The following is a 25144-nucleotide window of genomic DNA, read 5'->3' as shown; positions in this document are numbered from 1 at the left end:
CTGGAATGAGTACAAACATAAATAATCTGAAAGAGAGTAATGCTTCTGCTGAGAGAGAGGAAGTGATTTAAAGGCAAGTTAGCTTGTTTTGTGTCTTGAACAAAATACTTGCAATTACTGATGGTCACATTTTTCTTGTGTCCTAAAAACTGAACTAATTGAAGGTGCTACCCTTAGGGAATGAGTTCTATGGTGTAATGAATGTTGCGTGCCCTCTTGAGTTCAGCAATTAATCATTCATAATTATAATGATTTCTGTTTATTTGGGAACTTTGAAAATAATTCTAATTTATCAAACAAATTGAGAAAAAGAGTAGTTGAAGGTTTGTCTTGTTTCAAAACAAAATGGTCAACAGGACTGTGCATATGTCAAGAAATTCTCACAAGCAGTGGAGCCTATACTAAACTGATCTTCTGTATATAAAGAGAATTGAAAATGAATCATGATGTGATTGGAAGGGGAGAGGGAGCGGGAAAGGGGAGGGTTGTGGGTGGGAGGGAAATTTTGGGAGGGGGAACCCATTGTAACCCATAAGCTGTACTTTGGAAATTTATATTCATTAAATAAAAGTTTAATTAAAAAAAAAGAAACTGAAAAAAAAATACGGGCACATATTTTACACCTTTTTTCCTATTCATTTTTTGATTTCTCTAGAACAATGTGGGCAATAGTGGGAGGGCAAGTTGAAGAGTTGACAAGGACACAAGTAGTAGAAGTGCATTAATCAAAGAATACAATAGAGTCAGTAATTGGCTAGTAGCCAAGTATAGAAATTTAAAGTCATTTTTCTTTTCACAAAAAAGAGGTGTAGGTGTGGGTATGTGTTTGCTTGGAAGCCCATATATACTTACATACTATGACCCCAAGTAAAAGATGAATTTCTGAGGGATTTTGGACCATAATAATCTCTGTTTTACTGTCATTGAATATGTTTTATTGATAATGATATATGAGGATACTCCAAAAGCTTCTTTGAAAATGGAGTTAAAAAGTAAGTTTATTTTGGTAAAAAAAACAATTAGAAACCATACATACAAGGGGTCTTCAGAAGGTTCAGGGGAAAATATATATTATGGAAAAAAATGCATGGATTTCAATTTTTTTACACCAAAATAAACTAATCTTTGAGTCGCATTTTTCCACAAACTTGTTGAAGTCTTTTCAAAATCAGCTCCTACAATCTGTTTAGATATCTTAAACACTTTTAATAGCATACTGAAGTAGTAACTAAATACTACTTTTAAGAAAGAGTTTGACACTGCACTCTGTTCCACTTCTCCCATCACTTTCCTTTTTTTCATGCTTCTGATACAGCACTTTAGTTTTAGAGTCAACATGTCAGGGGATTCTCAGGTCTCCTAAATATTCAACTTTGAAAGACACAACTGCTTACTATATTCATGTAATACCAGAGATAAGAAGAAGAATAATAACTAGCAGATGTCTGAAAAAGGTCATCTGGAGATACACAATACATAGGATTTTTAAGGAGAGTACCTTTAACCACTCACCTAAAAAACCCTTGGCATCTAGATCCAAAACAAGGTTCTTCCATAAGAATATTATGTGTGTGGGAATAGCTCCCAGTTTAGAAACCCATCTCCCATCAAGGTAAATAAACCACGAGCAAATGTGGTTTCTGCTCTTCATCAACTAATTATGTGATAAATGGACTGAAAGTACCTTTATCAAAAATAAATAAAAATAAAAACATGTTATTGTCATCCATACACTTCTTTCCACAATAAATATTTAGTGACAGCTACTAAGGAGAAATAAAAATCTTTTTGAAAGACTAATTATAAAATTACTTTGCCTCCATCATCAGGTACTCAGAAGCAGGAAGCAAACCAAACGGACAGCTGGGAGGTAAGGCGAGGCCATGGAATATCCACCAACCAGATAATCATCACTGGCATAGCTGGAAAGTGTCCGAATGTAGGTATGTGAGCTAAAGATTTCACCATATACTTGTAACCCATTTTCTGACATTTCCTGCATCTGTCAGTGTTGTACACCTGCCGTTTCACACACCTGCTGTTTCATAAGTCCTTTCAAAGCATTACTTGGCATGGCCCCTCAGATACACACAGACATGCACAGGCACAATCCACTCAGATCACCCTGATAGCCCTCCAGTAGGTCTTTCCTCCTTTCTGAGACTTTTAAGGGGACCGAGGGAATGAGGGAGATGTTGTTGTCTTCTTAGAGTTGTACCTATGAAATACATTAAATCTGTTCTTTTTTATTAATAAAAATTGAAAATATATTCCACACCCGGTGCCGTGGCTCAACAGGCTTATCCTCCGCCTAGCGGCGCCAGCACACCAGGTTCTAGTCCCGGTTGGGGCGCCGGATTCTGTCCCGGTTGCCCCTCTTCCAGGCCAGCTCTCTGCTATGGCTCAGAAGTGCAGTGCACCCCATGGGAGACCAGGAGAAGCACTTGGCTCCTGCCTTCAGATCAGCATGGTGCGCCAGCCACAGCGGCCATTGGAGGGTGAACCAATGGCACAAAGGAAGACCTTTCTCTCTCTCTCTCTCACTGTCCACTCTGCCTGTCAAATATATATATATATATATATATATATATATTCCACAAAATAACTTTAAACCACCTCCCACTCTCTATTCTTACTGCTCCTGTATAGAAACCTTCTTACTCATGCAATGGATCCCTATTTTCTGAGCAGAGCAATGTTTTTTGTCTGCTGTCCCTACAATCTGAAGTAACTACCAGCTCCTCTTTGTTGGGTTTAGTTGTCTATCCTCCAAGACTAAAGTCAAGTTCTGCCTACATCACCAAATCTCACTGATCTCATCAGACCGATTATATCCTTTCTTCCAAAGCTCTAGAATTGTAATGATTCCCATCTTCTGGCATGTTGTACTCTTATGGTGTACTCTTTCTCTCTTTGTACATATGCCCTATATGCCTCAAGATAATAGCTGTTTATTTCTGGAAAACACTGAATATAGTGTATTTTTGTACACCAGAATCCAAGGAGAGATGAAACAAGCATGTAGTAAGTTCTGCTGTGATTTATTGAGGCAACATAGGGAGGAGATGAAGAACGTAGATTTGAAGCCAGTCTACTGAGTTTGATCCACGCTCAGCTGGTTGCTAGCTGGGTGGCCTTGGCAAGGTATTCTGTGAAAATTTCCTGTGCCTTAATTTCTTTGTCTAATCTGGGAATAATAATACCCTCTCATTAGGTTGTTGTGAAGACTAAATAAGTTGATAGATTAAAAAAGGATTTAGAATGGTGTCTAATATTTGTTACACACTCACAAAATTATTACCTGCTGATTGCTATCTATACAGTAATATTCCATTTCAACTAATTTTCTCAATAATTCTATAAAATAGATGGCATCATCCTCATTCTCAGAACAGGAACACTGTGGGTCCAAGAGATCAAGCTTAAAGCTTCAAAGGAGCTGGAATCAGAATGAAAGAGTCTGACCTTAAACCCTAAGTTGTCTCATCCCTGTGTTTTTATAACTTATACCTGTGCCCAGTGACTAGCTGTTACTGGTGAAGATGAAATTTAGGTTTCTCTATTCCTATATTTTTTATTTTAACTTTTATTTAATAAATATAAATTTCCAAAGTACAGCTTTTGGATTACAGTGGCTTTTCCCCCCCATAACTTCCCTCCCACCTGCAACCCTCCCATCTCCTGCTCCCTCTCCCATCCCATTTACATCAAAATTCATTTTCAATTATCTTTATATACAGATCAATTTAATATATATTAAGTAAAGATTTCAACAGTTTGCGCTCACACAGAAACACAAAGTGTAAAATACTGTTTGAGTACTAGTTATACCATTGATTCACATAGTACAACACAATAAGGACAGAGATCCTACATGGGGAGTAAGTGCACAGTGACTATTTTTCCTATATTGTAAGCTAAATTATGCTGATATTGCTAGGTTTAACCTTTAAAATATTTTAACGTGAAATGTCTTTGGTTGACAGCAAATTCCCTTTTTAACGCATAATCCAAAGAGGATGAGATAAGTAGAGGCATAAATACTTTTTTCAGTAGGCAATGGGGTAGGGTGATGCTGTAGAAGTAAAAATTCAACTCAACAAATATTTCTGTTCTAGGACACTGGAACAAGTACCTGGGAACAAGTAGGGGAAAAAAATACCAAATAGCTATTACTACCCTAGGGTATTTTATCATCTAGGTAACTCAAGTAATGAAAACACAGCAGAAACACCTAACACATTTGTAACTTCTCCTAACTAGGCTCACTGTGAGACTGGCACTTCCACCCTCTCTGCCTCACTGCCTCATTATATAATGGTACAGTTTGGATGTGGTACCACTGTTTACAAAAATAACACTTTGAGACTTGACAGAATATGTGATTTAAAAGCAAACTATAAACTTTATATGAAATATATTTACATTTACTTTATTCTATTTGGTGTTAATTGGGGATTTTATGAAGAGTTCTGTTAAACATGGTAGACTAGCTCCTGTTACAGTCTCTTTGTTGTATGGGAAACTATCAATACATTTTGCTCTTGTCACTTATAAAACTTCTTGGCTACTGCTACTTTATTTGTGGATCTGCCCCATTTACCACTGTGCTAGGATGTAGTAAATGACTGATAAATCCATGGTGAGATTAAATTTTACCACCCTACTAATACATTGAGTATGCTGTGTCCTCTTGGGCCACCAGTGAACTCCAGAACACTGCAGAGACCCTCAGTAGACTCAAAAGAAATAGTGTTAAGGCAAGCATCACCAAAGGTGAAGATTTTCTAGGTTTTTTACTTTACACATATCATTCCATTTAATCCTCAGAATAACTTTATGAAGTAGGTATAGATACCCCCATTGACAAATAAGAAAGGTAAGATTCAGGGAGTTTAAGAGTTTAACTAACTTAAAAATCACACCGTTGACAAGAATTTCCAGCACAATTCTAAGCCAAAGACCAAACAAATGATATAGCAATGATGAGGGCAAGTGAGACCTACAGGAAGCAAGCACTCTGTTTTGACAATAATGCAAATGACCTCAAGTGTATCATTAAAGCCTCTTGTGTCTCAATTTCCTCATCTCACATGATTTTATATGAGAATCAAAGTATTTTATTTGTAAATGGCTTTGAAAAGATCAGAGATATTAAAAACATAAGTTATAATTATGAGTCTGGTAATTATAAATAGTGAAACAGCTAAGAAGTCCCCAAATGGTTTTAAATGGGTTTAAATCCCTGGTAAGTGATGGAAAAAAGTGGAAGCAATAAAGGGAAACAAAAACCAAACAGTAGAAATACTGTACTTATGTAGGGATTCCAAGAGCAGATGTAGAAAAGATGGCCCCAAATGGTCTGGTTTGCTAATCAATTCTCAATTACTAAGCAGCTGTGATCTTTATAATAGGTTATATCATGTTTTAAAATGTAGGCTTAATGATCAGAATCATTACATCAAAGGATGGATGTAGGACAAAACATTGGAAAGCGGGACATTGCATATGGAGCCAGATACCTTGTTTAAAGAACAGCTATATAGCAAGGTACTCATTTGAAAGGTTAAGAGTTACTTTATCCTTAGATACATGGCTCTAAAAGTACATATGCATGTCCCCTAGTCCCTGAACACTCTAGGAGCCTCAGTGGGACCCAGCCTACTGCTTCTTGAAACAATCTCTGTAGTTTTTCAAAGAAATTAATTGCACTTGTAGCTGATGTCTTGTTTTGTGATAGACATTGAAGGGAAGTAGTGTGTTTGATTAGTTTTTAAGCACATGATTCAGTTTGTATGATAATAAAAACAGCCCTGTCCTATAAAACTGAGGTACTTTCAGGTTCTTAACACTTAAATTGCATTCCTACTGCGTTTAAATGATATTAATCTCATCCTATGACATACTGTATTTATGTAGATTTAGGAAAGCTATCCACATTTCCCTCTATTCTTTTGTTTACATTTTAATTTTCATAAGCCACCTAAGAGAGAGGGCAAGAGCACCCATCTGCTGATTCACATCCCAAATGCCTACAAAGGCCAGGAACCAAAAGCCAGGAACCGAGAACTCAATCCTGGCTTCTCACGTGGGTAGCAGGAATCCAATTACTTGAGCCATTACCTTCTGCCTCAGGTTGTATATTAGCAAAAAGCTAAAATCAGGAGTTAGAGCTGTGAGTTGAACCCAGACATTTTAACTTGAATTCTTAATCACTATGCCAAATGCACAGCCCCAAAACTGCATTTTAACCTGGACAAAAGCAAGTAGCTTAGCTGATAATTTAAACAATATTCTAAAAGTCAAAGAGAAGTTAAGAAATTATTTTTATGAGTCTTTGTCAAAACCTTCCTAGAGGAGGCCTCTGCTTCCAAAATCTGCTGCTGAAATGGAGATTTTATGATCAATTGCTTGATTTCATCCAACTAATTTCAACTCTCAAGTGTTTCTAGAGATATAGACCAATGACTATAGCACATCTGAGTATTTTAATAACTTCTTTAATATTTGCAGTTTATCATTATTGTCAGTTGTTAAGCATTTTAATGGTAGAATGGGTTGCAAGGATAATGAGAACAGTAATTCAGCAACAAATGGCTAATCTGGGAAATATTTTGGGAATATAGTCCTCATTATAAACGTACTTTATAACTATAAGTCATTAAACAAATAGATTATACAAAAAATGTTATTTGTAGGACTAGTTTTTGTAAGCCTGAATTATGCTTTTCTGTAAAGTAGTGAAATATAATGGAGAAAATTTCCACCTCTTTTATTTAAAATGTTCAGGTGCATGTGCTCTTCAACACACAGCAGAACAGTAGCTGTCTGACAGAAGACTCAGGAGATCTAGAATAGTATTTACCATTCATAGAGTGTCTGCTCTGTGCTTACACTTTAAAATACATCATTCTTTGTCTTTACAATAGTTCTGAAAGGAGATTTTGTTATCTACTTCTACAGCCAAGTAAACTAAGGCTTAGATAAGTTAATAAATAGATAAGTAAATTAGTACATGGTAGAGCCACAATTCAAACACAGGTTCTTTAGACTCCTATTCCCATGCTCTTTAACTGTTAGGGAGACCAAAAGATAATGAGCTCAAAAGAAAACTCTCATAACAAAAACAGTAATAATAGCTACCATTTATTAACATGCCAGATAAGAGGCGAGGTGCCCTAAGGGATTTATATCCATTATCCTAATAAATGGCTCAAAAAGGTTCATTCATGTCAGGTTTTCCAAATGAATTAGAAATTAATAGTATTTCCATTTGCCTTATGAAAATGTTTAATTCAAAGGCATCCAGTAGACAAAGATGCAAAGATGGCATAACATGTAAGGAAAAAAACCAAGTCATCAATTTAAGTCTGAGTTCCAAAACCCTTGTTCCTTCTATTATAGAATATTATAAGCTAAAATATGTCTGATTTTTAAAATAACAACTTTAGACTCTTGCATGCTGATCTTTTTTCTCTCAGTTTTTTCTAGGAATGAGTTCAGTTTTATTTAGAAATCGTTGAGCTTTGTGATAGTAAGGAATTTTCAGAAAGTTTGTATTAGTTCAACAAGTATGTACGGGTTTGTGTTTATTCTAATACTACCCATGTTTTGCTTAAAGTCACATTTTAATGTTGTAAAGCCAATGTACTCAGATTGCATTTTATAGTCTAAAATTTCTACATTTTAAAAACTTAAAAAAGAAAGCAAGTTTATTTTTTAAAAAAGATTTATTTGAAAGACAGAGTTACAGAGAAAGGTAGAGACAGAGAAAGAGAGGTCTTCCATCCGATGGTACACTCCCCAAATGCCTGCAATGGCCAGAGCTGTGCTGATCCAAAGCCAAGAGCCAGGAGCTTGTTTCAGGTCTCCCACATGGGTGCAGGGGCCCAAAGACTTGGGCCATCTTCTACTGCTAGGAAAGCAAGTTTATTAAACTTAAGAAAATTTCCTTACATGTGTACATTGCTGAAATACCACAAGTCACAAGCACAACTGAGTAGCTTTCTTCCTAATCTTACAAGAAGCTCAGAGCTGCACTTTACATGCCTTCATTAACACATGCCTATTGATTACCAACTATTTTCTTAACTTTGTGCTACAAACATCAGCAGATAATAAGAACCCAAAACATCTGCCCTTAAAGAAATTTACAAATTAGTTAGAAAAGACCAGGTAAGCATCAAGCAAGGAAAACCAAAATCACATAATATTCAGAAAGTGAAATAAATTACAGCTAATTTCAGGAAAAAAAAAATGAGTGCTTCAACTTTATGGCCGGAGGTGCAGATGATGGGTTGAAGTGGTTAAAAAAAAGCCTTTTGTGAGAAGGCAGCTCTGATTGGCTGAGAGGATAGATGGTACTGGCCAGGCACCTTCTTGTGGTGGAAGCTGCCAGGTAACAAATACATTTATTGTCTCAAAGGTTTGTTCATGGAACTGGAGAAGACAGAACTGGAAAAAGAGGAGAGGCCAGACAGCCAGAGCCTTTGACTCTAGTTAAAGACTCTGTCCTTTGGCCTCCGAGAGATAGGAAGTCACCGAATATTTTTGAGCAGGGGAGTGATATAATTAAACCAGTGCTTTAAAAAAGATTAATTTGGCAGGACAAGGCAGGATGGATTGGTGGAAGGAGAACAGAGCAAAGAAACTACCGCAATAACTCAGGTGTAAGGTGATGAGGTTCTGGACAGAAGTGACAATAGGAACAGAAGGAAAGAAATAAATTTGAGAAACAGCACAAAGAAAGACACCACAGGAGGTGATGAGTTGATATTGGAGGTGAAAACACAAAAAACACTACTTTTAAATGCTTTTTGAAATTTTTTATAATTTAAAAAGCATGTAGAGTTCATAAGATATATACAATATTCATAGTCTGCTTTTACTTTTTGCTCACTATAGCATTTCTTTTTCTAAAATCTACAGAGAACTGCATTTCTAGAGATTATAACTGTCATAATAAAATGACTGAGAATAGTGTTATATTTATGTAACCATAATGATAATCATAATAATTAAGTTACGGTATGACCCCCACAATAAGATGAGCAAAGAAAATTCAGCTAAACAGTGTTGTTTCATTTACTTCTAAAATCCCAATTTATTAGTTTAGCTTGCATATTTTCTACCAAATTGATTTTTTAAAATTAATGAAGCATACAATGGATTATTTTGTTAAATCTATTGATATAATCCTCTAATAATTTGATTTTTATTAATTCCATTGTCTTTCAAATGCATTTATATTGTAATTATTATACTTTTACTGTAAAAAAAAATAGAGCCATTGAGAAAGTGAATTAATGATTGAGTTAATGTCAGAATTCAAGAATCTCTCTTCATAGTGGCCCCAGTGGAATACACAAAGAAAATCATATTAGAAACCACACAATATTACTTTTTTTGTTTATGCTAAGTGAAAATGATGAGTGTTAGGCAAATGGAACCTTCTTTCCAAAAAACCAAATATATGCACAGATAAACACATACACACACATAATCCATTGTATTACTCTATAGTATATATATATATATCGGTTTCTTCAGAAAGCAAGTGCCATTTAGTATTACTTAGGTGCTGTTTTTAATGCTCAGGTAAAGCATATTGTGGCTTCTAATATTAATTCATTCTCTGCTTAGCATTGTTAAAAATATTTATGATCTAGTGCAGAGCAAAACATATCGTTACCCATTTTCCCTAGCTTTGATATAAAAGCATTCTTCAGCTGTTTTCAGGGGAGGAGTGTTGTCAAAGTTTGATGGTAATTTATGTTGTCAGTCCATTAAGTTGATTTTATGGCAGCCAACACAACTATTGTCCATTTATGAGAAACCTGAGGACCACTCTAGGTCTCAGCGAAGGCCGTTTGATACCTGCCCTCTCGTATAGTTGACCTTGAGGGGAGTGGAGTTTGGTAATTTATGGCAAACACCATCTAGGAAGACCCATTTGCAAGATTCACTGTCATTTAGTGCTAAATGATCATTGCTGAGTCCAGAGACAATCTGAGCTCCTGACAGAGCAATCCCATAAAAAATATTGCCTACCCACCCAGGTGTCCTTTCCAATTATCTGGAGTAGAAATTAATACTTTTAAAAGCTGCTAGTTTTTGAAAGGTTATTACAATTTATTCCAGCAGTTTCTTTTGCACATTATGATGAATTAGTTTATTACGCCATTATTTTCCATGTCAGCTTTTTAGGAGATTGAACCATAATGTTGAGACATTAGTGTGAATGGCAAACATACTATTTTACAGCTGAGTAATATATTTCTTTGAGAAAAATGTGCTCAGTTTTTAATAACAGGTAATTTTATGTTTATGCTCACTAATGCTGTTGTCAGGTATTATTTATTTCTGTTGGTAAGAACCAGAGAACTTTCTTTTAAAATGTTAATGGTGGTTGAGAGAGATTTTAGAGTCATAATAAGAATATATTACTTAAAAGTAGAAAATATAAATTGTGAGTGTTTTTCCCTCAAAGCTAATATTTTTAAGATTTTTTGACACCAGTTTATTATATAGTTAGTTCCAGGGAGAATACTACTTCTGTCTCAATATTTTCTCTAAATATAGTGGGAGGAGGGGAATTTTTAAAAATTCATTTTTCTAAGTCTTAAGGACTTTGAAGTTTGTCTTTAATGAAATTTCATCACCCTAAATGATTTGTTGCTTCCTCAGCTGCTGGGATATGTTCAATAATTTACAAATATTTTATAAAATAATATTACCTGGCACTTTGACATATTTTTCAGAGTCATTATTGTCATTAAATATCTACTATGATAGTAAGAAAGTATATGGGTTTTCCTACTTAGCCAAGTATTGAAAAATAATGATTGTATTTCTCTGTGACACAGACTGATTTAGAAGGGTTCTACAGAGCACCTAATAAACAGTATTCATTCCTAGGCCAAAAGTGTCTTGACTGCCTGCTATGTGCCAGGCATTGTAGAACTGTGTGAAGTTGGGTCATAGCCACAGTGACATTTAACCTATTCAGTTGTTTTACTTCTGTTACAGTTATTTCTATCTCTACCATTTTAACAAAACTACAAAAACTATAAAATTTTGAACCTTATGTAAATTGAGCTTGTAAGCAAAACTCTTAACAGTTTGGATGCTTTGTGTTTTCACTCTCCTGTCCAATAAGAGCCTGCCAAAGAAAATACAGTTTTTTGTTTTCTCACCAAACACATTTGCTTCTTGAGCAAACATTTTCAATACTAAGGTATTTGTTTTTGTTGATATGACTGGAGCAAATGCTTGGTTTAGCAGAATTAAGATCTAATATATTCCATAAATATTTCCCACTTCAGTAGAAAGTTTCTTGATAATATGTTACACTGATAATGTGAACGCCAAAGTTTTTTTTTTTTTTTTGAGGGTTGGGTAAGATTTTTGTTGAAATATAAGCATACATGCAGAACAATGCATCCATTGTAATTGTATAGTTCACTGGATTTTCAGAGTGAACACACCTATATAATCCACACCTGAGCCAGGGAACAGAAGTCACCAGCATTCCAGCAAATATATCTGTGTTCCATTGCAGTTGTCACCTCACCAACCCTAGTCACGACTCTCCTGATTTATAACATCATAAAATAGTTAGGCTAGTTTTTGAACTTTAAAGAAATTAAACCATGACTTCTTTTGATCAAAGCAATGTTTTTGAGATTCGTCCACACAGTTGTAGGTTGTACTTTGTTCTCATTGCTGTGTGGTATATTCCATTATTTAAACACATCATGTTTTATGTACATACTCTATTGTTGATGATCACTGTGTTGATTCCAGTTTGGGGTTATTGCAACAAATGCTACTATGAACATTGTCATATATGTCCTTTGGTGAAATATGAAAGCATTTCTGTGGGCTTATTTGGAGTGGAATGATTGGGTCATAGGATATAGGTTCAGCATTTATAGATATGGCCAACCATTTTTCAGGAGTTCAGGAGCCTAGTACTCTCTTATAATTATAACATGATGAATAATTTCTAGGCTTCTCTCAGGCGTAGAAATCTGTAGTGCAGTCTTGTATACAGCAGAGAGCACTGGCATAGACTTTAACAAAAGTCAGATAATGAGAATATGCTGTTTGTTTTCTATTATATTTCTGTGTTTGCATTTGCATCTTGATTTGACTGTTAATGAACCTTCACGTTTTATGCTAAATAATGAAATTGCACTATCTGATGCAAGGGATCTGGATAGTTATCTTGTTTGCCCAGTCATGTGCTTCCAGGTTACACAGAATATTTTTTTGCCAAATAACTAACTAAATGCAAAATGCCCTCTTTTCAACATTTCTAGTGATTTTCATGAGAGTAGAACAGGGATTGTGTACATTCATCCCTAAATATATATTTTTAAGAGACTTACACATTTTGTTGCATGGGTTTTGATAGTTTGTGGTTTGCATAGAATCCTGGCGCTGCCAGTTGAATCTGGCCAAATTTTTCATCTCCCTCAACCTTATTTTCTTCATCTGTTATGCGAAGAAAATATCATTTCCTGCCTCACACCCAGATCAATTTCAGAACATAATGACACACCACATGTGAAGCACTTCACACATGTTAACAAGAATAAATAAACTCTGCATGTGACAAATACTCATTAAACATTGAATGGTGTTATTGCTGTTTTTCAAGTTAAAACAGATACTCTTCTAGCCTCTGTATGAAGATAGTAGATTCCATTGTTCATAATTTATGGATAGATAGACATAAGCCAACCAGAACTTGAGTGACTTTTATTTTTTACTTAATTTTTTTTTTGACAGGCAGAATTAGACAGTGAAAGAGAGAGACACAGAGAAAGGTCTTCCTTTTCTGTTGGTTCACCCCCCAAATGGGCGCTACAGCCGGCGTGCTGCGCCAATCCAAAGCCAGGAGCCAGGAGCTTCTCCTGGTCTCCCATGCAGGTGCAGGGTCCAAGCACTTGGGTCATCCTCCACTGCCTTCCCAGGCTACAGCAGAAAGCTGGACTGGAAGAGGAGCAACCGGGACAGAATTCAGCGCTCCAACTGGAACTAGAACCTGGGGTGCCGGCGCCGCAGGCGGAGGATTAGTCAAGTGAGCCGCGGAGCTGGCCTATTTAATTTATTTTTACACACATATTTACTGAGTACCATGCACTATGCAAGATACAGGGATTCTACCATAAGCAGTTCAGACTCTATCCCTGGGCACAAAATATCATCAAGACTTACTTACAAATCCACTGGCAGTTATAATGCAAAGAAACCAGGCATGAGGGCAGGGTCCAGACACTATGATATTGCCTGGGAGAGGCACTTCACTTTAGGAAAGCTTTCTACAGGAATAGCAGCTCCACTGTCAGCTGATGGCTGCGTCAGAGTACACCAGGCAGAGGAGGGGGTAAGGAGGTACAGGGGCAAGAATGCACCAAGCAAAAGAAACTGCATTAGAAGACTGGAAGATTTTCAGAAAGCCTGAAGCTAAGAAATATGTATGGGCTCCACTGTCAGCTAATGGCTGCATCAGAGTATACCAGGCAAAGGAGGGGGTAAGGAAGGTAAAGGGGCAAGAATGCACCAAGCAAAAGAAACTGCATTAGAAGACTGGAAGATTTTCAGAAAGCCTGAAGCTAAGAAATAGGTATGGGGAAAAGAAAAGAAAATATATCAGAATGAAAGAGGTAATGCTGAAAAGGCAAGCAAGGGACTGGTCGACTGGTCCATTAAAGCCTTATAGACTGGACTTCAGACTTGTCCTCAGGTAATTTGAAGTCATTGAATGGTGCCAGTTTTTGTTTTTATTTTTTACTGTGGTATAGGTGACAAGTAAAACTTATATATATTTATGGTGTACAATATGATTTGTGCATTGTGAAATGGTTAAATAAAGTTAATTGGTGTTATTTATCATCTAAGGTACCTATTTTTGTTGTGAGACTGTTTAAAGGTCTACTCTCTCAGCAAACTCCAAGTACTCATGCAGTACCTTATTACTATAGTCACCCTGATGTACATATTCTTTCAGTTTCACTAAAACTTGGTGCCTGTTGAACAATGTCTCCCCAGGCCCAGACCTCCACTCCCAGTTCCTGGAAACCAGCATTCTATTCTCTGAGAAGCCATTGGGTGATTTTAAATTTGAGTATCTTAATCATATTTGTATACTATTTAGGCATTGTTAGTACAGAGTAAAGGATGAATTGAAACAGAACAAGACAGGAGGCAGGAAGGGCAGTTAGGAGGCTAGGGCAATAAACCAAGTAGAAGGTAACAGTGGTGGAGATTCAGGTCTCAGAAGTGGGAATAGGGTGAATAGAATGTATAGTAAGTATGAGGGATCTTCAAAAAGTTCTTGGAAAATACATATTATGAAATAATAGATTTCAATTTTTTATAAATAAGATAAACTTATTTTTAATTTCATTTTTCCCACAAACTTTTTGAAGTACCCTCATAGTACGGTTGAGGATCCTAGATGGCACTCACCATCCTAGCTTGGACAATGGTCTGCATACTCGTGGAAGTCACTGAAGGAAAGGATGCAGAAGGAAGAGAAGGTCAGACATGGAAGATGATGCCTTCCACTTGGAGGGTTAAGACTTAAATATCTGTTATTATCAAATGCAAAAAAAAAAAAAAAACAACCTGTAGGTGTTGAACAACTAGCTCTGAGTTCAGGAGAGAAGTCTTAAATGAAGATGTAAATAACAGAGTAGTGGGCGTCATTAAACACAGCTTAGAATGAGAGAATGAGAAAAGAGGAGGCTCCAATAGAGCCCTGAGGAAAAATCCGTGTTTGAGATATAGGTGGAGGGAGAGGACCTCAAAGGACCCAGAAGGATACAGAAGTGGTTAGAAAATGTGAATGGTGTGCTTATCGTGATTCCCAATGGAGTGAAATATTTCTAAAAGAAGGCAATGAGTGGTTAGTTCCTAGATACTACCAAGATCTGAAATAAGTAGGATATTGAGAAGTGTAACTACCAGATTCATCACGGAGAGTAGTGGAAAAATGCTAAGAACAGGCTTACTTTGAGCAAACCAGGGCACAAATAATAAATGGAAACATAACTAAGAGTTGATGGAATTCCAACTAAATGTGATTAAATAGCATATTACACAAGCATATTGTTAAGCTAGCTAAAGCCTTCCTTATCTGTTAAGTATGTATTTTTAAACAAGGCACTATTACAGGATATATACCACTTTTGATCAAAATAGATTTTCCATCACTGCTCTGACATTTACCTTTGAATCATAAAATGTTCTTTAAGAAGAGCATGAATTTTGTGCCCTAATCCAGTTTTCAGAAATGATATTCAGCTAAGAATTCTGAAGAAACAGGAAGAGGATAGGAAAAGGAGGCTCTCTTTGAAGAAACTCCTTTTTGTAGATTTTTTTTTACAATGATGTGGAAGCATAGCATAGAAGAAGACCAAATAAAAGGCAAGTTCCTGCACCTTGTATGGACACATATGCAGAGTCGAACTCGGGGAGAAGACTCGTTGGAGGAAGAGTTGATGATTCATTATTGTGAGTGAAGAGCGGACATGTTATAAATCACAAATAGTAGCACAATTCCAGTCCCTATTCTGTTCCCACAGTTAAAAATGAATTTTGCTCAGGATTTTTCCTGTGGTTGTTATTTACAGTATCGTCCACTCAGACTAGCCCATTCATTTCCACTGGTAGTTCCTGTTGGTGCACCAGAGTGAAAGTCCAGCAAGCTAGTTTAGAGGCTTGTAGGAACTCTGTGTGAAAACACTGCCTTCACTTCAGTCTGTCAATGGAGGAAGTGTTGATTATCACATTTCCCACCAAGCACAAGTCCAGTTTAGTATGTGACACTTGTGCTTAACAGAGCTTTAAAAAGATAGTGTTTTGGTAATTTCCCTTTTAAAAACATTTAAGGCCGCTTAAGTATATGATATAAAGGGCCCTTTCATGGACTCTGCGTCTTCACACAATAGTTTTAGTACTTCAAGGGTAAAGCTAAGGAGCTGGTTGTTTCGTGGGGCAGAGCTCTACACCACCCCTCATCCTTTCCCCACCTCCTACATGAGTGTCCCTCTCCTTGGGATGGAGCACACACAGCAGGCATCAAGCTGAGGACTCACATATACTCTGTTCTCATGTACTCTCCATCACATGATGCCAATCCTCTAATTACATCCATTTCATAGAAAGAGAAAGTCAGAGTTTGAAAATTAACTTGCCTAAGCATATCCAAACCCAGGTTTTTCCACAGTGGCCTACTGAACTACAGAGTAACATACTTGTATTTTTTTCTGTTTTCCATAGTTTGAATATAGTCTGCTAGTTTGAGTAACAGAAGACATATTTTTGTCTTCTAATTCTACCACAGACATTATTTCACTATCCTATTCTTTGTCCTTCTTTCTCCTTCATTTTTATTTATATCCTATTATTTATGTCTCTGCAGGCCACTTAGAATTGCGGCAGAGGATGAAGAAGGGGACATTTTATTAAGTCACAAGATAAAGTAGCCATCAACAAAATTTAGTACACAATAAAATGTGGTATATAATAAATAGAGTTAAACACGTTTTAGTGTTAAGCATTGGAGATATTGTTCTACAAAATAATTAGCATAAGTTTGATCCACAAATATTCTCAAGCACCTCCTACTCATGAAGATTTCTCTGTGTACTCCATCAGCTGCAGTGAACAAAACACAAGTGTGCCACCTGGAGCTGATGCTTCATTCTAGGTGGTTGAGGCAGACAGTAAGCAAATATAGTAAGTAACAAGGGCAATGGGGAAAATAAGGCAAAGTCAAGTGGAAAGTGCCACAAGAATGGGAGGACATGAGTTGTGGTCTTATGTGTGGCAGTCGGAAAAACTTTTCACTGGATAGAGGTCAAAGGGAGCATACCCTGCCTACATCTGGGTCCATTGGCTCTCAGAAAGAGAAAGCGTGACGCAGTGCCTGCCGCAGCTTCATGTTTGTGTGCGCCTACCCGCCCTGTCCTTTACTCGACCAAGGAGGACAAATGGGGTGGGCAAGGACAAGGGAGAATAAGAGAAAAAAACAAATGTAATAATGAGGGGGTGAAGGTGGTCAGCATTTGTAGGGCCTTGTACATCCTCTCAAGAACTTTAATCAACATTCTAATCAAATAGCATTGACTGTTAGTGTTGCTTTATTATATGCAATCCACGTTTTTCAACTGCTCCTCCTTCGAGTTCCCTCTTAGTTCAAGTAGTGTCAATTGGATGATTTGGCCTAAAAACAAGATGAGCAGGATTGGACCTTCCTCTCCCCCTACCATCCAAGGACAGGCAGAAACAATTGATTACAGGTTTCTCTAGACACACTGCACATTGCAAAAGGTGGCCATGAGGTGAACCATCCCAGACTTCAATCTCATATCTGTAACCTTCAAGACACCTAGCATTCATTAATAGACCTTGGTTCAAGAGCCAGACCCCAGCATGTATATTTTCCTTTGCTTCTGCTCATTTGCTTGATCCAGGAACGAAAACTTGCTGTCATCCTCCCCTCTCCCTACTGAACCCTTTCCTGACCCTGTGTGTACTCAGCCCCTTTGAACCATCTAAGTAAGTTATTCCAGTTTATTGTTACCTGTTGCAAAGGATCTGAACAGCAAAGAGCTAAACACAAAATAATCTTGACCTTCTGTATTTTAGCTTCCTTGTCTGAAAAATTGTTCTGGTCTTGCCCAGTCCATAGGATTTCTGTGAATACTGACAGAGTAACTGTTAATAAAGTGATTGTGGCTGATACTGCATGAGTGCTTGATCTAACTGAAGAAAAGGGGGAGGAGAAAAGATGGCTCCAGAAACTTGAAATAGGGGGAACAGAGGTGAAAATGACTTACATTCTGTACTCGTATTATAGTTTTACCACATTGCTACTTCTTTCTTACCTGGTTGAGCCCTGAAGAGTTTCTAGAATAAAATAAGACAGAGTATAGTAGCACAAGAAAGAAACTTGATATCTCTACCAATGTACAGTGACACAAGTCTGTTCAGTTGAGAAAATGAGAATCAGGGTGAGCATCAAGCAAATCTGGCCACCAAGGGGCACAGAGTTTTCAAGGTGGGCAGGAAGGAAGAGTGTATCAAAGGAAATGTTGAAGCAGACAACATTTGGAAAATTGGGAAATGTATTGGAATTCCAGTGGAACATGTAAATATTCTAAATTAGGGTTATTTATCTGGGATTACTAAACATTATTCAACCAGTTGTACTGAAGAAGGACATACTTGGAGCCAGGACCTGCAGTTCCCCCACCAGCATGGAGCATACAGGTGGATGTTTGAGGAAGTCCAAACCAGGAGATGGAGCCTATACCCAAAAGGTAGCAGTGACTTTATCATCTCTAACATTGGCATTTGAAGCACAAGTTAAATATAACAATTGGGAATATTTGAGCAGATGTATAGGACTCAAGCCACTAGCTAGGGAATCAGAGGCAAGAATGAAACTCCTTGTAGAGTCAAGAGGTATGAGGGGACTGGGGAGACCAGGACTAACATAAGCAAGCTAAGAGTGTGGAAATGATCTGTAGGTCTCCAGGCAGATTCACTTAGCAAAACTGGGAACCAGCAGATCAGACAAGGCAGATTTGCAATCACAACCAAAAGCACAGGCCTAACCACTAACAGCAAAGCCCATGTGACGCTGAGTTCCTCAATGAGACAGTGACTGACTGATCAAAGAGCAGACCCCTTAGGGTTGCACCTGCACCACGAGTTAGGTGACAGTCAAGGAAAATGTGTGGAGGCAGAAAACTCATTGAGTACATCCCCCTGTAACTCAACAAACTCTCGGCAAAATCCACATGAACTTCCAAATTTCTCTGGGCTGCAAGATGAAATTCTGAGAAGAAAGCAGTAAATCTGCAAAGCTGCCTATGTGCTTCAAACTCCGTAAAATTTCACCTCCAACTGGATTTTAGTGAAAAATGATTTCCTCAAAAGCTTGAAATTCTGCATACAAGACTAAAGTTAAAACTGTAGGTTTAGTAATAGAGTGATTGTGCATTGCATGGATATTTACACTGAGAGAATACAAATGTGAAGGGTTTTTTTCTTTATTTATTTGAAAGGCAGAGGTACAGAGAGGTAGAGAGAGACACAGAGAGAGAGAGAGAGAGAGAGTTCCTCCATCCGCTGGTTCACTCCCCAGATGGCTGCAAAGGTGGGAGCTGCACCCATGCAAATCCAGGAGCCAGGAGTCCTTTGAGTCTCCCACCAGGGTGCAGAGGCCCAAGGACTTCTGCCGTGCTGTCTCCCACTGCTTTTCCAGGCCATAGCAGAGAGATAGATGGAAACTGGAGCTACTAGGACTCGAACCAGTGCCTGCTACGCCACAGCACTGGCCCCAAGTATGCAGTTTTAAGGATTGATTCTTTCTCTTTTAAAATAGAACATTACATGCTAATACTAAGAATTGAAATTGCAATCTTTATTTTGAATAAGTTAAGAAGTATAAATTTGAAATCACTAGGATATGATTAAACCAGCCACAGAGAATATGATATGAGAGTATAGATGATCTTGTTGTAGTGTGGGGCGGGGGGGATGACCTTATAAACACTGGCACAAGAATTTATGTTTTTCTGTTTTAATTTACAGCTTGTGAAATATTGTTATAATTTTCTACATTTCACAAAATTTGATCATAAGAGTCTTCTTTCAAAGGGGCTTTGAATGGATTAGAATTTATTCAGCAAATGCTTATTTAGAAGCAAATGGTTGTTCATCTACTACTTGCTTCCAGAGAAAGGTTGCACTGGTTCATTTTGGCAACTAAAATCCTGTCCCTCAGAAAGCTAATCAACGTGATGGCTAGTTACATTTATGAGTATTTCTTTTAGAGGCATTTAGTTTCAATCCCACAGATGGTAGCTGCAGTCCATTAGTTTCTGAGCCAAGCTTTTCAGTGTCCTATTGTACTTAGCAAGATTGCTATTGCAGCAACACAATTATTCCAAATTCATTGAGAGTCAGTGGGCCTAAAACAAAGCTACGTCATAACAATTTAATCCCGGCTCACCTTCCCCTTTACTGGATAAACAATCAAACACCTGCTGAATTCTGTTCCACGTAATGAAAACATCTGAACAACGAAGATCAAAGAACACTGACATTTGATCTTAAAGCCAATACAGTAGAACCCCATTTCAGAAAAGATTTTTATTGCACGGTTTCAGATAGCTATTCTGTGAGTCCAGTCATGCTGTCCAAGATAAACAATACCAAAAATCCCTGATTTGGCCTGCTTAATTTTTAAAGCATGTGTGGGTCTTCCACCTTAACATCAAAAATTTTAGGTGCTTCATTTTATCAAAATCCTCCTTTTGGATGACTTAGAAAATGGTCATTTAAAAGTTACAGAGCAAGAAAATTTGTGGATTTCTGGTTTTATTTCCTGCTTTAAACAAACAGTAAAAATACAAGATGAAAGGATGTTAAACATGTTTGTCTTCCTGGTTATATTAGAGCTCCCACCCTCAGGAGCAAGCAAAATTGTCTAAGCTTTAAAAATAGCCAATACACACAAGTTTCCCAGTGTGAATCCAGAAGACACCCTGACTGTCCCTTCTAGATTTTTTCCTCCATGGTTACAATGAATAAATAAATATGAGTATAAGCAATAGTGCTTTCCTTCATATTGTTATTTCAATTAATGAATGTATCTTCTATATTCAGCTGTTAATTTCTTCTCCGAACCTTTTTAAAAATATTTCACACTGTAGAATGCACCACATCCAAATAACCTGGGAACCCTCTTCTTCACAAAACCTCTCATGAATGAAAATGAACTGTGACTTTCCCCTTCTGTCCTCCATTTTAAGATCTAAATGCTACAGCTTTCTCCAGGTTCTTTTCTCTGTAAAGGGCACTAATACAATTTCTTATGAGGTAATTAATTAGAGAAAGAATGGCTGAGTCCCTGTACATTTACTTATGAGAATCCCCTGTCCTGGAAAACTTTAAGAAGTCAAACCCTGAACAGCAGTCCTTGTACACTGTGAGCAATTGGAGCTTGATGAGATCATTGGTGTTTTTAATATTAATGGTCATGAGGACACAGGCTGTATGACATCTAGATCTCTGTGAATACCAGTGTTCATGAGTAACTGTGTAGGTTAAAGCATGATCATAAAGGAAACAATTTAGATCACTTCCCACAAATTCTTGGAATTCAGCTATGACAGGAACCAGTGTTGTCAGACACAGTCATCCCAGAGCAGAGGGATGTGGCTTCGTGGCAAACAACCTGGATCCTGCTCAGTGAAACAGCTAAGTTCCTTCCTGGGCTGCACCTACATGAGCACATCCTCTCACTGCAATTCCCCAGACAGCTACAGGCTGAACACTCACTTCTGTATCTGCTTTCTTGGCTTGCTTTGGTGTCTGATCCACATACTTGGCCCCTCCCACTGACCTCTACTCTTTTGGCATCTCTTGTTTCTCTTCCATATAAACCACCCTGGCCACTCTTTCCAGATTCCCTTATTTATTTATTTATTTATTTATTTATTTATTTTAAAAATAGAATTACAGAGAGGTAGAGAGAGAGAGGTCTTCCATCTGCTGGTTCACTCCCCAAAGGGACCAAATGGCCAGAGCTTAACCGATCCAAAGTCAGGAGCCAGGTCCCCCACGTGGGTGCAGGGGCCCAAGCACTTGGGCCGTCTTCTACTGCTTTCCCAGGCCATAGCAGAGAGCTGGATTGAGAGAGGAGCAGCCAGGACTAGAACTAGCGACCAGATGGGATGCTGACAGTGCCAGCCTGCAGACTCCCTCTTTCTAATCAAACAGTCTCTGTGTCCCATGGGATCATTCTCATCATTCATCTCCTCTGATTTGGGGAATCTCCCTTTGCAAATGCTACACCGTCATTCATCTCAGCTCTGCCTTAAACCAGACTCTAGATACACCAGGTTTGCTGCTGAAACCATTACAAATAACATTTGAGCTAAAACTTTCAGCACACAAAACCATTTTTGAGAAAGAATATTCTGTAATAAAAAAGTCCCACTCCTGAAAAGTTGGTGAAAAGTCAGAGTGAGGTGTTTTGCTTTGTTTTAGCAAGGCAGCCTTTGAGCTACACATGAACAAGGACTGGAATATGCTGTCAGGACCAACTAGAAGTGCAAAGCCAAACTGTCAGTCCAAAACTTGAAGGAACATAGCAGAATACCAGAACCTAGTTGGTATAAAGGATACGAGAACAGGTTTGAAGCTGAGCTTCTTGGAGCACGTAATGAGGGATGCCAAGAAGTGAGAGGACAAGGACATAAACCAACAGACAGCAGAGGATCTGAGGTGAAGAAGAGGTATGCTGGGGAAAGTGATTTGCATGAGCATCAGTAGAGCATGTTTGAAGAGACAAATCTCTAGAGTCACCAGAAGCCATCGCCATTCAGGTCCCAACAACAGAGCAGTGAGCCAGGCAGGCACCAACATTTAGGCACTGTAACACAACCTGTTAGGCACTGTAATAGGATCTACACAAAGATTGCTCATTTAATTTTAGCAACACCATTTTGACATAGATATCAACTTGTCACATTTTACAGGTCAGGAATCAGAAACACAGTGCAGATCAACTAGCAAGTAAGTGTCAGAACTAATATTAGCGACCAGTCCTACCCAAAGCCAAGGCTTTGCTTTTTCCTCAGTAGGGGTTAGGATGTGTTGAAAATGATCTGTGGATTTTCTAGAACTGCCACTTCCAGTTCCCATTGTTCTGCTCTTGTACTATAGATGTATTTACTTGAGAACTGCCTTGTAGATAAGGATAAGTGCTCACATTTGGCCATGGAGTAGGAACTTCCAGAGGATAAAATATAGGTCTCTGTACAGGTGTTATAAGTGTTAGGTGTCGTATCAAAGACAGTTCAGGGCTGAAACAGATTTCTTTCTTTGTGATGTAAACAGAAACCATCCATTAGCCTTTGATTTTATTCGTCTTTAAATCTTTGAATGATGATTGGCTGGAAGTCCATTTAATAATGTGATCACTTCATTACACTGGTATTAGTAATCATTCAACCAAAGGTGATGAGAGATCTTCCAGTGATTGGAAGCATTGAACACTAGTCCTTATATCATCCAAAACCAGAAAGAAAGTCTTCCATCCTAAAAACTCTGGAAAGCAGTTCTGATGTTCTTGTCATCAGCCAGTTATGTGGCGCTCAAGCTGCAGAGTGGAAGGTGGAGAATGAGCCTGGAGTGTGTTTGCATTGCCTGCTGTTTCCCACTCACTTTTAGAAGCTCAGACCTCAAGCAGTAATGTGGAAATAGCAACAACACTATACATGATCCCCCTCCTGTTCTTCAGTAGACATGCACAACTTCCTGGAGGAAATACAAATCCGGAAGAGGAATTAGGCAAGGGTTACATATGCAGTGACCTCACACTGAAAATGACATGTGCTAACAGTGGTCATCATTATCTTTGCATAAGACATTTACTGCTTATTATGTGACATTGTTCTGTGTACTCCGTGGATATTAACTCATTTAAGCTTTAAAACAGTCTTATGAAATCGTTATTAGTATGACTCTAGATGAGGAAATTAAAGCATATGCCAGGTAAGTGAGTTACCCAGGGTCCCATGTCTAGTGAAAAGCAGCCGATGACAGTATTCTGTCTGTTTAAAGGAGCTGATGGAAACATTCAATGAATGACAATGACTGTGTTTGCAGTCAGTAAAGGGGTGAGAGAGCAAATACACACATAACTTAACTCTGTAAGTCAATCATTCCTCTGTGGCCCACATTCCCCACTGCTATCTCTTCTCCAGAATCTTGAATACTTTTCTCTGTGAAGGTATTTAAGTGAGGATAATTCTTGTGATACTAAGGAAGGAGTTAGCAGGAGAGGTGAAAGGACACCTTGCACTTAGTAACAGGCCAGAGAAAATGCTGCCATTCTTCACAGCACTCTGCCTTGTCCTTTGTAAATGGGTGCCCACGGAGGAAAGCCTTGACGCACAACTGTTCCTTCCATAGAGCTTGTGAAGACTATTAACTGTTGTAACTCAGCCTTTCTTATGAGACTTGGAGTAGTGTTATTTTAAGACATGCTTACTTCGATGGCATTTCCTAGATAGTGATTTTATCTAAAAGGGGGGAGATATTATCATATTTATTGATGATACAATTATTTATTTTACAAATTTTTTTTTTGACAGGCAGAGTTAGAGAGAGAGAGAGACAGAGAGAAAGGTCTCCCTTTTTCCATTGGTTCACCCCCAAAATGGCCGCTATGGCCGGCGCACTGCACCGATCCGAAGCCAGGAGCCAGGTGCTTCCTCCTGGTCTGCCATGGGGGTGCAGGGCCCAAGCACTTGGGCCATCCTCCACTGCACTCCCGGGCCACAGCAGAGAGCTGAACAGGAAGAAGAGCAACCAGGACAGAATCCAGCGCCCCATCGGGGACTAGAACCTGGTGTGCCGGCGCCATAGGCGGAGGATTAGCCAAGTGAGCCGTGGCGCTGGCCAAATTTTTTTCTGAGGTTGCCACATGTAAATTCTTGCTCACAATGTCTGCATTACCCTCACCCACCCTTGAAGTTTCTGCATCCTCCTTCCTGCCCGCGGTCCTCATCTCCCATGATGCGAGTACCTGCCACAGGACCACATTCAGAGTTCCTATGCGGAGTGGATTGTTAATGAAAAAGACAAAGAAGGTTGATAGCACTCCTTTGTGATGTGACTCCACTTTACTCATTCCTTTCATCAGTTTGACAATCCCAAATTTTAGATTTTTTTTTGATCCAAGACTTTTTTGGTTTTATTTCACCCTTGTTACAATTGAAGGAACTCCTGTAAGTGGAATATTCCTCACATCCTCTCCTGAGAATGCTACACAGAGATGGAAAATTATCACCCTTGAAATAACTGATCGGGGAGCTCCAAATAGAAGCGCTTCAGAAATAAGACTGATGGAGAAAGGGAGGTAGTAAAAGACTTCAGAAATAAACGGTCTGAGTGTCATTTTGTGAGGGAGTAAAGAGAGACAAAGAAACCAAGAAGTGCTGTGAATGTTACAGGTAGCCATGTATGTGATTTCAGGGAAAAATTATGGGGTGGAAAATGAAGCAGGAAAATATTTTTTATGTAGATAACATAGGATCTGAGAGCC

General features: G+C 38.1%; 1 protein-coding gene across 1 annotated transcript in view; it reads left to right on the top strand.

The window, feature by feature from the left end:
* The window catches only part of HS3ST5 (heparan sulfate-glucosamine 3-sulfotransferase 5), a 212907-nt gene that overhangs the window by 96284 nt on the left and 91479 nt on the right, over positions 1-25144 (top strand). Inside the window, exon 2 of the mRNA XM_062187668.1 lies at positions 1830-1943. The gene's annotated coding sequence lies outside the window, so the exon portion shown is untranslated. The remainder of the gene's footprint in view (positions 1-1829; positions 1944-25144) is intronic.

Source organism: Lepus europaeus, chromosome 3 (genome assembly GCF_033115175.1).
Source record: "Lepus europaeus isolate LE1 chromosome 3, mLepTim1.pri, whole genome shotgun sequence".
NCBI classification, from domain to species: domain Eukaryota; kingdom Metazoa; phylum Chordata; class Mammalia; order Lagomorpha; family Leporidae; genus Lepus; species Lepus europaeus.
The sequence above is the reverse complement of the archived record's forward strand: the minus strand, read 5'-3'. Positions and strand labels throughout refer to the sequence as shown.